Raw genomic sequence first — 12,517 nt, 5'->3', positions numbered from 1 at the left:
TGAGAGTCATCCGGTACAATGAAATCAGTAGGTATAGTGTTGAGTGGAGTCAGTGTTGAAGACTTCTGCTTCTTTTGAGGTTGCTCCACAGCTTCCTCAGTTCCAGGCTCACCTTGCCTGCTTCTTTTCTCAGCTGGCTTACCAGCTGACTTCTGCCTCTTTGCTGGAGACTCAACATTTTTAGAAGGAGTCTCAGCAGTTTTCCTCTTGCGGGAAGCTGGGGCCTTAGTCCTTCTTCCTTTCTTTGGCTCAGCAGCTTCTTCAGCTTGGCCAGCAGCAGCAGCAACTTTTCCTTTCTTCAAGGGCTGTCCAAACTTTAGTGCCCTCAGCGAGGAAGCTGTTATCTCAGTTCCTCGAGTCTTCTCCTCACCTTCGAGGTCAACTTTGTGGTCAATCAGGATTCTGGTGATGATTGAACCAAGCCGCATCGTGCCAGTGCTTCGAAGGAAACCAGCAACGAGAAAGACGGGCATGTTGATGGGAGTGTACGTCAGCATGTGCCATATAAAGCACTGCTCGAAATTTATCGCTGATGTAGTGCAGTTGATCTTCGGGTAGATGAAGTAGGTCAGCAAGTAGTGAGCCATCTTCTGGTGTTGACCCATTGATGAAGCTGAGACTTCTCCTGAGTGACCCTCAGGTTTGCAAAATTTGTGTGCATAGTCAGTTTTATCCTGATCTCCCGATCTTCTCAGCCTTGCTCCCTCAGTTTTTAGCCTGAGAAGATTTCCTATGTAGAGAGGGTTGACGAAGATGGTTTTGCCTTTCACCTCAGTGCACAGGTAGTCAGTGTTGTCATTTGCAACTTTGAGGTTGTGGTAAAACTCCCTCACTAGGTCAGGATAGGTTTCATCCCTAACCGAAAACAGCCCAGTCCATCCATTCGCAGAAAGGTTGTTCGCTCTGTACGAAGTGTTCTGAGACCCATCTGGAGGGCTCAACTTTCCATTCTCGTACGTTCTCAAAAACTTTGGAGTAGGTTCGGACTTTCACAGGCTTTCCTTGACCAGAGGTTTGGCCAGTTTTTCCTTTGCTCGGCGTAGGAGCATTTCCAGTAGGTTCATCGGAGTTAGTCTTTTGGTGGCCGGCACCGGAGACGTTGCAGGATATCTTAGTCATTTTCAAGGATGGGGAAGGTTTAGAAGGATCTTGAGAGAGAAAGAGTTTCTTTGCCTTAGGATTTGATTAAGCGTAAAGAATAAAAGATGGGAAATTACCCATTATTTATAGATGGAATGAGCGGTGTGGATTTAACCAAATCCATGTGTTAGTTTTGCCTTGGGATTGTGTACCGACAAAGATCCTGGCATTTATGACACATACGGCGAATACGTCATCCTAGGGCTATACGCGTGCTATTGCATTTATGCTAACGGATCTAACACTCAACGTTTAGAATGTCAAGCGTTTGATATTCTGAGTGGTCAGTATTGCATTTACGGATGATTTTAAAGTTTAAGTTTAAACTAATTTACTCAGTGTGCAAGTTTACTCAGTATTTGATGTTCAGTCAGTTTCGATGAGTTACTCAGCAAACAATCAATCATTCAGCATAATAATTCACTCAGCATTCATATTCATTTAGCATAGGAATTTACTGAAGAGGATTAAACATACCAATAGCTTCTCTCAGTATGCTGAACTGCTCACGAGCCAGTGGCTTCGTGAAGATATCCGCAAGCTGTTCGTCCGTTAGGACAAAGGTCAGCTTGATCTCACCCTTGAGTACATGGTCTCTAATGAAGTGATGCCTGCTGCTGACATGCTTCATTCTGTTGTGTTGAATTGGGTTCTTTGAAAGATCAATTGCACTTTTGTTGTCACACTTGACTTCAATTGTCTTCGTTTGAACACCATAGTCTTCAAGCTGTTGCTTAATCCATAGGACTTGAGCAACACAATGACCAGTAGAAATGTACTTAGCTTCATTGGTAGACAAGGCTACTGACGCCTGCTTTTTGCTGAACCAGGATACAAGACAGCTTCCTAAGGAGTGACATCCTCCAGAGGTGCTTTTACGTTCTAGCTTATCCCGTCCATAGTCAGCGTCAGTGTATCCGATGAGTGTAAAATCATGAGTATTTGGATACCATAAACCTGCGTTCACTGAGCTTTGCAAATATCTAAGGATTCTTTTTATAGCAATGTAATGAGATTCCTTAGGGTTAGATTGATATCTAGCACAGTAGCATACTGAAAACTGAATGTCCGGTCTACTGGCTGTTAAGTAAAGTAGAGAGCCTATCATACCTCGATATAATTTGCTGTCTACTGACTTACCATTCTCGTCAGTGCAGAGGACAGTGTCAGTGCCCATAGGAGTGGATATTGGCTTGCAATTTTCCAAATCATATTTCTTTAATATCTCCTTGGCATATTTGGCTTGACTGATGAAAATGCCATTCTTTCCTTGTTTAATTTGAAGACCGAGGAAGAAGTTGAGTTCTCCCATCATGGACATTTCAAACTCAGTCTGCATTTGCTGGCTAAACTCCTTGCACATTGATTCGTTAGTTGCACCAAATATTATATCATCAACATAAATTTGGGCCAGCAGGGTATCTTTACCCTTTTTCTTAATGAATAAGGTTGTATCAGCTTTACCCCTGACGTATTTTCTAGTCAGCAGGAAACTGGTCAGCCTCTCATACCAAGCACGTGGTGCTTGCTTGAGGCCGTACAGAGCCTTTTTGAGTTTGAAAACATGGGTTGGGAACTTAGGGTCCATAAAACCTGGAGGTTGATTTACATAAACCTCCTCGTTTATAACTCCATTAAGGAATGCACTTTTGACATCCATTTGGAATAATTTAAAGTTCATGTACGATGCATATGCACATAGAATTCTAATTGCCTCTAGCCTTGCCACTGGGGCAAAGGTCTCACCGTAGTCAATACCTTCTTGCTGACTGTAGCCCTGAGCTACAAGCCTCGCTTTGTTCCTGACTACATTCCCTTGTTCATCCATCTTGTTTCTGAAGACCCATCTTGTTCCAATGGTCCTTTGACTCTTTGGATGAGGCACTAGCTCCCATACATCGTTTCTTCTGAATTGATCAAGCTCCTCTTGCATTGCGTTCATCCAGAATTCATCGTACTCAGCTTCAGCAAAATTCTTCGGTTCTTGCACTGAGACGAAAGCGACATTGCTGAGGTACTTCCTGAGTTGATTCCTCGTCATCAGGGTATTCCCAGCAGAATCAAGGATTGCACTTTCTGAGTGCCCTCTTGGGATCCTTATCTCTTTAGGTAGATTTATGTCTTGTGATGTTTCTGTTTCAACAATCTCTGCAGAAGTAGATAGGTCAGTAAAAGTAATCTTAGGTTCACTCTTACTCTTGGTCAGCCTTTTAGTGAATGACTCAGTAGCTGGTTCTTGGTCAGCGGTGGTTACTGAGTGTGGATCATCTTCGGTCAGCGGCTGGTATCTACCTGCAGGGTCAGTTTCGTCGAACTCTACAAGTACTGACTCTTCTAAAACTTGAGTTCGCTTATTAAAAACTCTGTATGCTTTGCTGTTTGTTGAGTAGCCCAAAAAGATAGCCTCATCAGCTTTTGAATCAAACTTTTCTAAGCTATCTTTGGTATTTAAAATAAAACATCTACAGCCAAAGGCACGAAAGTATCCAATATTGGGCTTTCGTCCTTTCCAAAGTTCATAGGGGTTTTCTTTAATATAGGTCTAACTAGAGCCCTATTAAGAATATAGCATGCTGTGTTAACAGCCTCTCCCCAAAAATACTTTGGAAGCCTATGCTCATCCAGCATTGTCCTGGCTATTTCAACCAGAGTTCTGTTCTTCCTTTCTACAACCCCATTTTGCTAAGGTGTTCTAGGAGCAGAAAAATTGTGGTCAATGCCGCTGGCTTCACAGAATTCAACAAACTTTTGGTTTTTGAATTCTCCACCGTTATCACTACGGATGTGAGCTAATTTTAGGTCTTTTTCATTTTCAATTTTTCTAACCAAATTTGAAAATGTCTCAAAGGTCTCATCCTTGCTGGTCAGCAAGATAACCCACGTATACCGAGAGAAGTCATCTACAATGACCAAGGAAAATCTTCTTCCACCCAGACTCAGCGGCTGGACTGGACCAAAGAGATCCAAGTGTAGTAACTCTAACGGACGCTTAGTTGAGACAATGTTTTTGCTATGAAAAGATTGTTTGGTTTGTTTTCCAGCTTGGCAGGCGTGGCATAATTTATCTTTTTCAAATTTAAGTTCAGGCAGTCCCTCAACCAATTGCTTTCTTGCTAGTTTGGCCAGGAGGTCCATGCTTACATGACCAAGTCTCCTGTGCCATAGCCAGGAATTTTCTTCATTTGACACTAAGCACACAGTTTTTGAAAACTTTTTCTCTAAATTTAGCATAAAGACATTATCTATTCGAGGGGCAGTTAATATTAACTCATTTGTTTTAACCTCGTATATTTTACATCCAGTAGCATCAAATATAACTTTTCTCCCATTGTCACATAGCTGAGCTACACTGAGTAAGTTATATTTGAGTCCGCTGACTAGGGAGACAGATTCAATAGTAGGATTACCTCCAATGGTTCCTGACCCTACTATCGTACCCTTCTTGTTGTCTCCAAAACTTACGCTCCCTCCTCGTTTACGCTCAAACGTGATGAACTGAGTTTCATCACCCGTCATATGCCTTGAGCATGCGCTGTCAATATACCACATCTTTGACTTCTCAGCACACCTCAGGCTTACCTGCATTGTAACTAGTTACTTTTAGGTACCCAATTCTTTTTGGGTCCTTGCTTGTTAGCTGCAACAGGTAAAGCATCATATTTTATTTTATGGCGACATACATGGACAGTATGGCCATTCTTTCCACAGAAGTCACAGCTGACCTTCTGTTTAGGATGTTTCACTGACTTGTCAGCACCCCAGTGCTGAGCGTGCCAGCACACCTTAACTTCCCACAAAAGTCACACTGGACTTTTCACTGGGGATTCCATCTCTGCTGAGTACCTTGGTACTGAGTTCTCAGAGGAATGTTTCTTTTAATTGGAACCTTTAATTGGTTCTGGATAGTTGTGACTTCCTTTCTCAGTTTCTTTGAAACTGATTGGACTTCAGAGACAGACTCATGTATGATTTTCATGTTATCATGCAACGTTGAGTTGTCCTGAAGGATGTATCTGAGATCACTCAGTTTGACCTCTTCAACCTCATCACAGCGCCTGCTGAGTGCTCTAATTTTCTTATTACACTTTTTGATAAGTGTATAGAGATCACTCAGGACATTACCCATTTCGTTTCTAAGCAGAGAAAGTGATATTACCTCATTTGATTGCTCCTCATCGTTAGTTTCAACGGAGGGGTCAGCATGATCAGAGACGCATGGCTCAGTAAGTTCGTCAGCCATGAAGCATATCTTTGCTGACTCGGTGGCCTCAGCTTCTGTTGATGAAGACTCATCACTGTCGCTCCAAGTAGCCACCATTGCCTTCTTGCCACTCTTCTTGTCTTTCCTCAGTGTGGGGCAGCTTGACTTAATATGGCCGGTTTGATGGCACTCAAAGCATGTAATGGGCTTTGAGCTGTCCTTTTTGTATTTACTGTCGCTTGAGTCAGCTTTATACTTATCAAACTTTCTGTAAGGCTTCTTGGAGTATTTATCATTTTTCCTGAATAGCCTTTTCATCTTCCTTGTGAACATGGCCATCTCCTCATCATCAGTTGAGCTCCCGTCAGTGGAGTCATCTTTCATGACAAGGGATTTCTGCTTCTTGTCTTCAGATTTTTCCTTCACCTCAAAGTTTTTCATGGATATCTCATGGGTCAGCAATGAACTGATGAGTTCGTCATATTTGTAGGTGGTTAAATCCTGAGCTTCCTCAACTGCTGTCTTCTTTGCTTGTCAGTCTTTAGGCAGACTCCTGAGTATCTTTTTGACTTGTTCTTCCTCAGTGAAGATTTTCCCAAGTCTCTTGAGCTCATTAATGATGTTGGTAAACCTTGCATTCATGTCTGAAATGCCCTCATCATTGTTCATCTCGAACAGCTCGTATAGTCTCATCTGCTGATTCACCTTGGACTCCTTTACTTTATTGGTTCCCTCGTAGGTGACTTCCAGCTTTTTCCAGATCTCTTGTGCCGACTCACAACCTGAGATTTTATTATATTCTGCAGCATCGAGCGCACAGTGAAGCATATTGATAGCCGAAGCGTGATTTTGAAGCTTCTTAAGATCATCCTCTGTCCATTTGGCCTCAGCTTTTACAACTGTTTGGCCAGCCACAACCTCGACAGGTACAAATGGGCCTTGGACTATAGATAGCCAGGCACTCATGTTTGTAGCCTGAATGAAGTTTTTCATCCTATTCTTCCAGAAGGTATAGTTTGACTCGAAGAATAGGGGAGGCCTAGTAATGGACAACCCCTCAGGCAGTATTTGAGTTGTTTGGTTTCCAGGGAGAAACCGAGTGCTGTTTTCGCCCATGGTAGGGATCAGCTCAAGGTTGTTAGACCTTTTAAAGTGAGCTTTTGAGCTCTGATACCACTTGTTGGTCCCTTGTAAGGTTGCAAGTATAGTTCCAAGTGGGGGTTAGGAACTATTTAAACTTTTTTGCAATTAGGGCAGACTTCTTTTTCTAAGGAAAAAGGTTTTAATAGCGGCGCTGAGTAAACAGCAAGATACTGGCTTAGTCAACTGGTGACTAGGTCAGTTTCTTAGCTTGAGTCAGGAGATAGCACTTAGAGTCTATTCCTGAGCTCAGACGTTCAACGCGCACAACTCAACTTGACCTCTTTACTTGGTCAGTTTTTGGTTATTTTAAGCAAGCAATATATATAGGGAGTTAAAGGTAAGAAATACTTCACTCAGCAGATTTATCCAGGTTCGGCTTCTTCTAAGCCTACGTCCTGTCCCCGGAACACGTTCCGAGATTTCGAATCCTCTACTGAGCTCTTTAAAGGTAGAGCCTCAAACCTTTTACAATATCAACAACTGAGTATGACAAGAGTACCTTCCTCTATACCTCTACTCAATCCTAATCTCACGCTGAGTACTAAAACCGAGTACTCAGCCTCTCCTTTCTATCTCTAGAAATGATAAGTGTTTTGTCCTATACAAATATTTGCTAAGACACTTTAGACGATTGAAACAATCACTCTAGACTTTTACACAGATATAAGAATTGTAGTGTAAGATTTTGCTTTGCTTCTTTGCTTGCAGAACTTGTAGAAATTTGGTCAGCGTAATGGCTTGATCAAGTTCTGTATGGAGTGAAGCTTCTGATGGCACTATTTATAGAGACGTCTGGGCATCGGTCATTTCGAATTTCGAAATAACCGTTGGAGGGAAACGGCTACATGTCGTTGTCATCCTGACTTGCTCAGAGTTCTCGGCCAATCAGAATTGTGTATCTTCTGTCCTCGGTCAGCTCAGCAGACTGTCTCTCCTTTTATGGTAAAGTCAACTGGATAGCATACTGTGTCGTCTGAACTTTACCCAAAGTAGAAATACTTTATCTGAAGGTTTTCATTTGCCAGCTGCTGTCTTGTACGTTTTGTCGAAAATACTCAGCGGCTTCATCTTGAAGTTGTTCCCGAAGGTCTTCTAGATCCTTCTCTTTATTGAGTTGCGTTTTGTTCAAAATGGCAACGTCTTGACAAACACGGGCCGAGTTGTACTGAGTTGTTTGACTTGGGCCTTGACTTCCGTATTGGGCTTGGGCCATTTGATTCTTGTGTCTTATAAATAATTTTAACTCAACATTGAACAAACACATTAGTAGAATAAATCAAAGCATTTAAACTTAGTGTGTTTAGAATATGTATTTTAAATTATACTTAAACAATTTTGTCAAATCAAAATTATGTGGAAAGGTGTTTCAACAGTTTCCATCTCACCAAATTAGACACTTTCATCCACTTTGGATAAAATTACCCTCAGTTCTATTCGATCGATCCATTTGCTCCTACTTCTTCTTCTTCCGCTTCATCGCTTCTTCTTCTTCTTCTTCTTATTTTTCTTCTTCTTCTTCTTTTCAACTTCTTCTTCAGTTCATTTTCTTCAATTTCTAATACCAATCGTTAGCGATTTTTGAGATTATTGAAGTATTATGTTCAATTTCCCGTAGAAATTGTATGTTTTTTAGCTTATACGTCTGCTTTTCTCGCTGGTCTTGTCTCTTTCTTCATCTGTAATGGTATCGTTTCAATTTCCTCTATTTTCCTCCATTGTTGTCGCATTATGACGAAATTTGTCGCATTTCGTCACAAATGCGACAACAGTTGTCGCATTTCGTCACAAATGCGATAACATTATCGCATTTCATCACAAATACGACAACTCTTGTCACAGATGCGATAACTCTTGTCGCATTTGTGACGAATTCGTCACAAATGCGACATTACAGCAGTTCAATTGTTATATTTTTGTTTTCTTTCTCATTTTTTGAGCTTTCCATCCGAATCGTCTTCCACAGACACAAATTCTTGTAAGGTTGTACGAAACATAATTTTTTCTCTTTATAAACCACCGTCTTTTCGTCAGTTTGGGATGATGAAGAAGACGTTGAAAGTCTGAGTAAGGATGTGAATTGAAATAAGGATATTCTTGTCTAAAGTGGATGAAGTGTCCAATATCTAATTTGCAAATTTGTGATTTAAAATTTTGTAAATAAAGACATGTGCTATGTTTATTTACAAAATAAAGTACTTTAAATTATATTGTAATTTTTATTTAAAAAAATATATATTTACATATCGATAAAACACAGTCCCTTTGAAAACATCTTTAACTTCATTGTACACAACCGCGGTTCGTTTTTGGATATCATGTATTTTTTTTAAAGAACTACTTTTGATTGTCATCAAGATTAAATGGTATAATTTCAAATACTTTGTTTTGTAAAAAAAATAATATAATAGAACTTGCTTTGAATATAAAACTTGATTAAAGGCAGTGTTGTCAGACTTGGACTAGACGGTTAAGGCTATGGTTTGAGTTATGTTGGGTTTGTTAAACTTCAACAACTCTGTAAGAACTGCGGTCAATCTAGGGGTGTAAACGAGCCGAGCCCTCTCGAACCGAGCTTTAACCGAGTCGAGTTTTGATCGAATCTGATCGAGCTTTGACCGAGCCGAGCTTTTATCGAGCTTCTCTAACGAGCTTTAACCAAATTTATCATATATGCATAACATAAATAGCATAGAAAACGAAAAAAACCTTATAACATACTCCATATGAATTTAAAATATTTATAAAGAAGAACAATCATGTTATTGTCGAAATTCTAGAATAGTAGATGCTACTTGTGATCAGAAAACACAAACATGAAGAAAAATTTCAAACAATAAAATATATATTAAAATTTGTAATGCATTTTGTTTATTATCAAAACCTAATTGTCTAGCTAAAGACTCAAATATCTAAGCTTTTTTTTTGTCTTTTTTTCTGTGAATTAAATCTTACTTGAATTGTGAATTGTGATGAAAACTAATAATAACCAATGCAATATATATTAAATATATATATAATAATATATACAGTAATTAAAAATAATCGAGCCTACTCGCGAGCTTTCGACCCGAACCTGAGGAACCTCGGACTCAGCTCGTTAGTGCTCGAACCGATCCCGAACTCGAGTCGAACACTATCGAACTGAGCTTTAATCAAGCTTTCACCGAGTCGAGCTTGAATAGTTTGCGAACTACCAAGACTCGTTTACACCCCTAGGTCAATCAGGGACTCGATCTGGTGAGTATGATTTTTTTTAAAATTAATAGAAAAAAGAAAAAGGTAACAAAAAAGAAACTATTATTTTTGAAAAGCTTTGGATCTTAAGTCTCGTTACTTTTCCGACTTTTGTTTTCAACCTAAATAATAAGAAGCTCAAATTTGAAATACTAATAGTTTGATATATAAATTGTGGGTAAATTACACCCATGCCATTGAACTTTAATGTTTTAACGGTAATTTAAAATTTAACATCAAAGCCACTGAGCTTTACACGTTTTAACACCCATGACTATTAAACTTTAGCTAACTCCTCAAAATGACCATTAACAAATCTCTATTTGAACCCTCTCGAACCGAGCTTTGATGAGCTTTAACCGAGCCGAGTTTTGATCAAATATGATCGAGTTTTGACCAAGCCGAGCTTTTATCGAGCTTCTAACGAAATTTAACCAAATTTATCATACATGCATAACATAAATAGCGTAGAAAACCAAAAAAAACCTTATAACATACTACATATGAGTTTAAAATATTTATAACGAAAAACAATCATGTTATTGTCGAAATTCTAGAATAGTAGATGATATTTGTGATCAGAAAACACAAACTCGAAGAAAAATTTCAAACAATAAAATATATAATAAATTTTGTAATGTATTTGTTTCTTATCAAAACCTAATTGTCTAAAGATTCAAATGTCTAAGCTTTTTTTTTTGTTTTTTTTCTATGGATTAAATCTTATTTGAATTGTGAATTGTGATGAAAACTAATAATAACCAATGAAATATATATATATATATATATATATATATATATATAATGAAATATATACAGTAATTAAAAATAATCGAGCCTACTCGTGAGCTTTCGAGCCGAACCTGAGGAAGCTCGGACTCAGCTTGTTAGTGCTTGAGCCGATTCCGAATAGAGCTTTGATCGAGGTTTCACCAAGTCGAGCTCGAATAGTTTGCGAACTACCAATGCTCGTTTACATCCCTAGGTCAACCGGGGACTTGATCTGGTGAGTATGATTTCTTTTCTTTTAATTAATAGAAAACAGAAAAAGGTAACAAAAAAGAAACTATATTTTTGAAAAACTTTGGATCTTAAGTCTCGTTACTTTTCTGATTTTTGTTTTCTACCTAAATAATAAGAAGCTTAAATTTGAAATACTAATAGTTTGATATATAAATTACACCTATGCCATTGAACTTTGCTGTTAATTTAAAATTTAACATCAAAGCTAGGGGTGCACACAAAAAACCGAAAAACCGAAACCAAACTGAAAATAAGGTTCGATGAACTAGTGTACGATTTTTAATTTTAAAAATAGTGGTTAATGATTACGGTTACGGTTTCTTTATTCTAAAAACCGCGGTTAACCGAAACCGACCGAATGTCAATTAAATATTAAAAAATATATAAAAATACATTTATTTATATTGGTAAACAATTATTTAGTCCCTATATTTTTACATAACTCATCAATCAGTCCACTATTTAATTATAAAGTCTCTAACTTTTTTTACTTTTAATGGTTTAGTCTTTTTTATCAAATATTAACACAAAATAAGATGAAAATATATAAATAACTCTCAGTTTATTTGTTACTGTCTCTCTAATTTCAGTGTATACGGCATTCTTTTTCTTTTATGTTTTTGGATATAGAAACAAAGACAAGATTGTATTACTTGTTTTCTAAAACTTTGTAGCCAAAAATTTTATCACGGGCAATTTTACCTTTTAAAATTTTATTTTTATCCGTTTAATTGTTCTTTAACATATTTGTAGACATAGATTTTATATAGGGACTAAACAATTTAATGGAATCAAAACTGATGGATCATATAATTATTTTAAAAAAGGTTTGGGACTAATTACTGTATTATGTAAAACCATAAGTGTTAAATAATTAGTGTATTGTGTAAAATGACACAGACATATAATGCACGCACATCTCTCTCTCCGCACTTAAATCAACTCGTCATTGATCCGTCGTCTCACTCACAATCAAAATTAGAATTCTTTTATCATTTTTATTTTTATTTACTAATGGTTAGAAACCGAAATAAAAGGTTAACCGATCGAAATAATTGGTTCGCCGATTAGTAGTTAACCGAATTTAGTGGACTAGTGTATGGTTAGTGTTTTTAAAAAACCGAACAAATGATTAACCAATCGAATTAACCTTAATGGACTGGTTAACCGATCATGTGCACCTCTAATCAAAGCCACTGAGCTTTACACTTTTTAACACCCATGACCATTAAATTTGAACTAACTCATCAAAATGATCATTAACAACCTTAAAATGACCCTTAATGACCTCAAAATGAAAATGTTTAAAAATTAAAGTTGCTCAGAACGGCATTTATTATAAAACTAAATTTTTTATTATCTAAAATTATAATTTTGGAGCTCTCTCTCTCAAAATTTATTCCATCTCCTAACCAAACAACTATTAAATGACCTCAAAATGAAAATTTTCAAGATTTAAAGTTGCTTATCATTAACTAAATTTATTTTGAGATCGTCAATGGTTGTTTTAAGGAGTTGAGTGGCCCCAAATGTTAAAATTTGTAAAGTTAAGTGACTTTGATGTTAAGTTTTAAAGTTCAGTTGCCATAGGTGTAATTTATCCCATAAATTGTTGTAATCACACTATAATATGGTGTTGATAAATTCATAGAATTTATTAGATTTCAGTTGCAAAAAATAATTCCAATTTCAAGTGATGTATAGCGGGTTTATAAATTTAAATTATAGAGAAAAGTATAAAATTAAACCACATGGTTTGACGGATTTCCAAAAACA

This window comes from Euphorbia lathyris, chromosome 4 (genome assembly GCF_963576675.1).
Source record: "Euphorbia lathyris chromosome 4, ddEupLath1.1, whole genome shotgun sequence".
Classification (NCBI taxonomy): domain Eukaryota; kingdom Viridiplantae; phylum Streptophyta; class Magnoliopsida; order Malpighiales; family Euphorbiaceae; genus Euphorbia; species Euphorbia lathyris.
The sequence above is the reverse complement of the archived record's forward strand: the minus strand, read 5'-3'. Positions refer to the sequence as shown.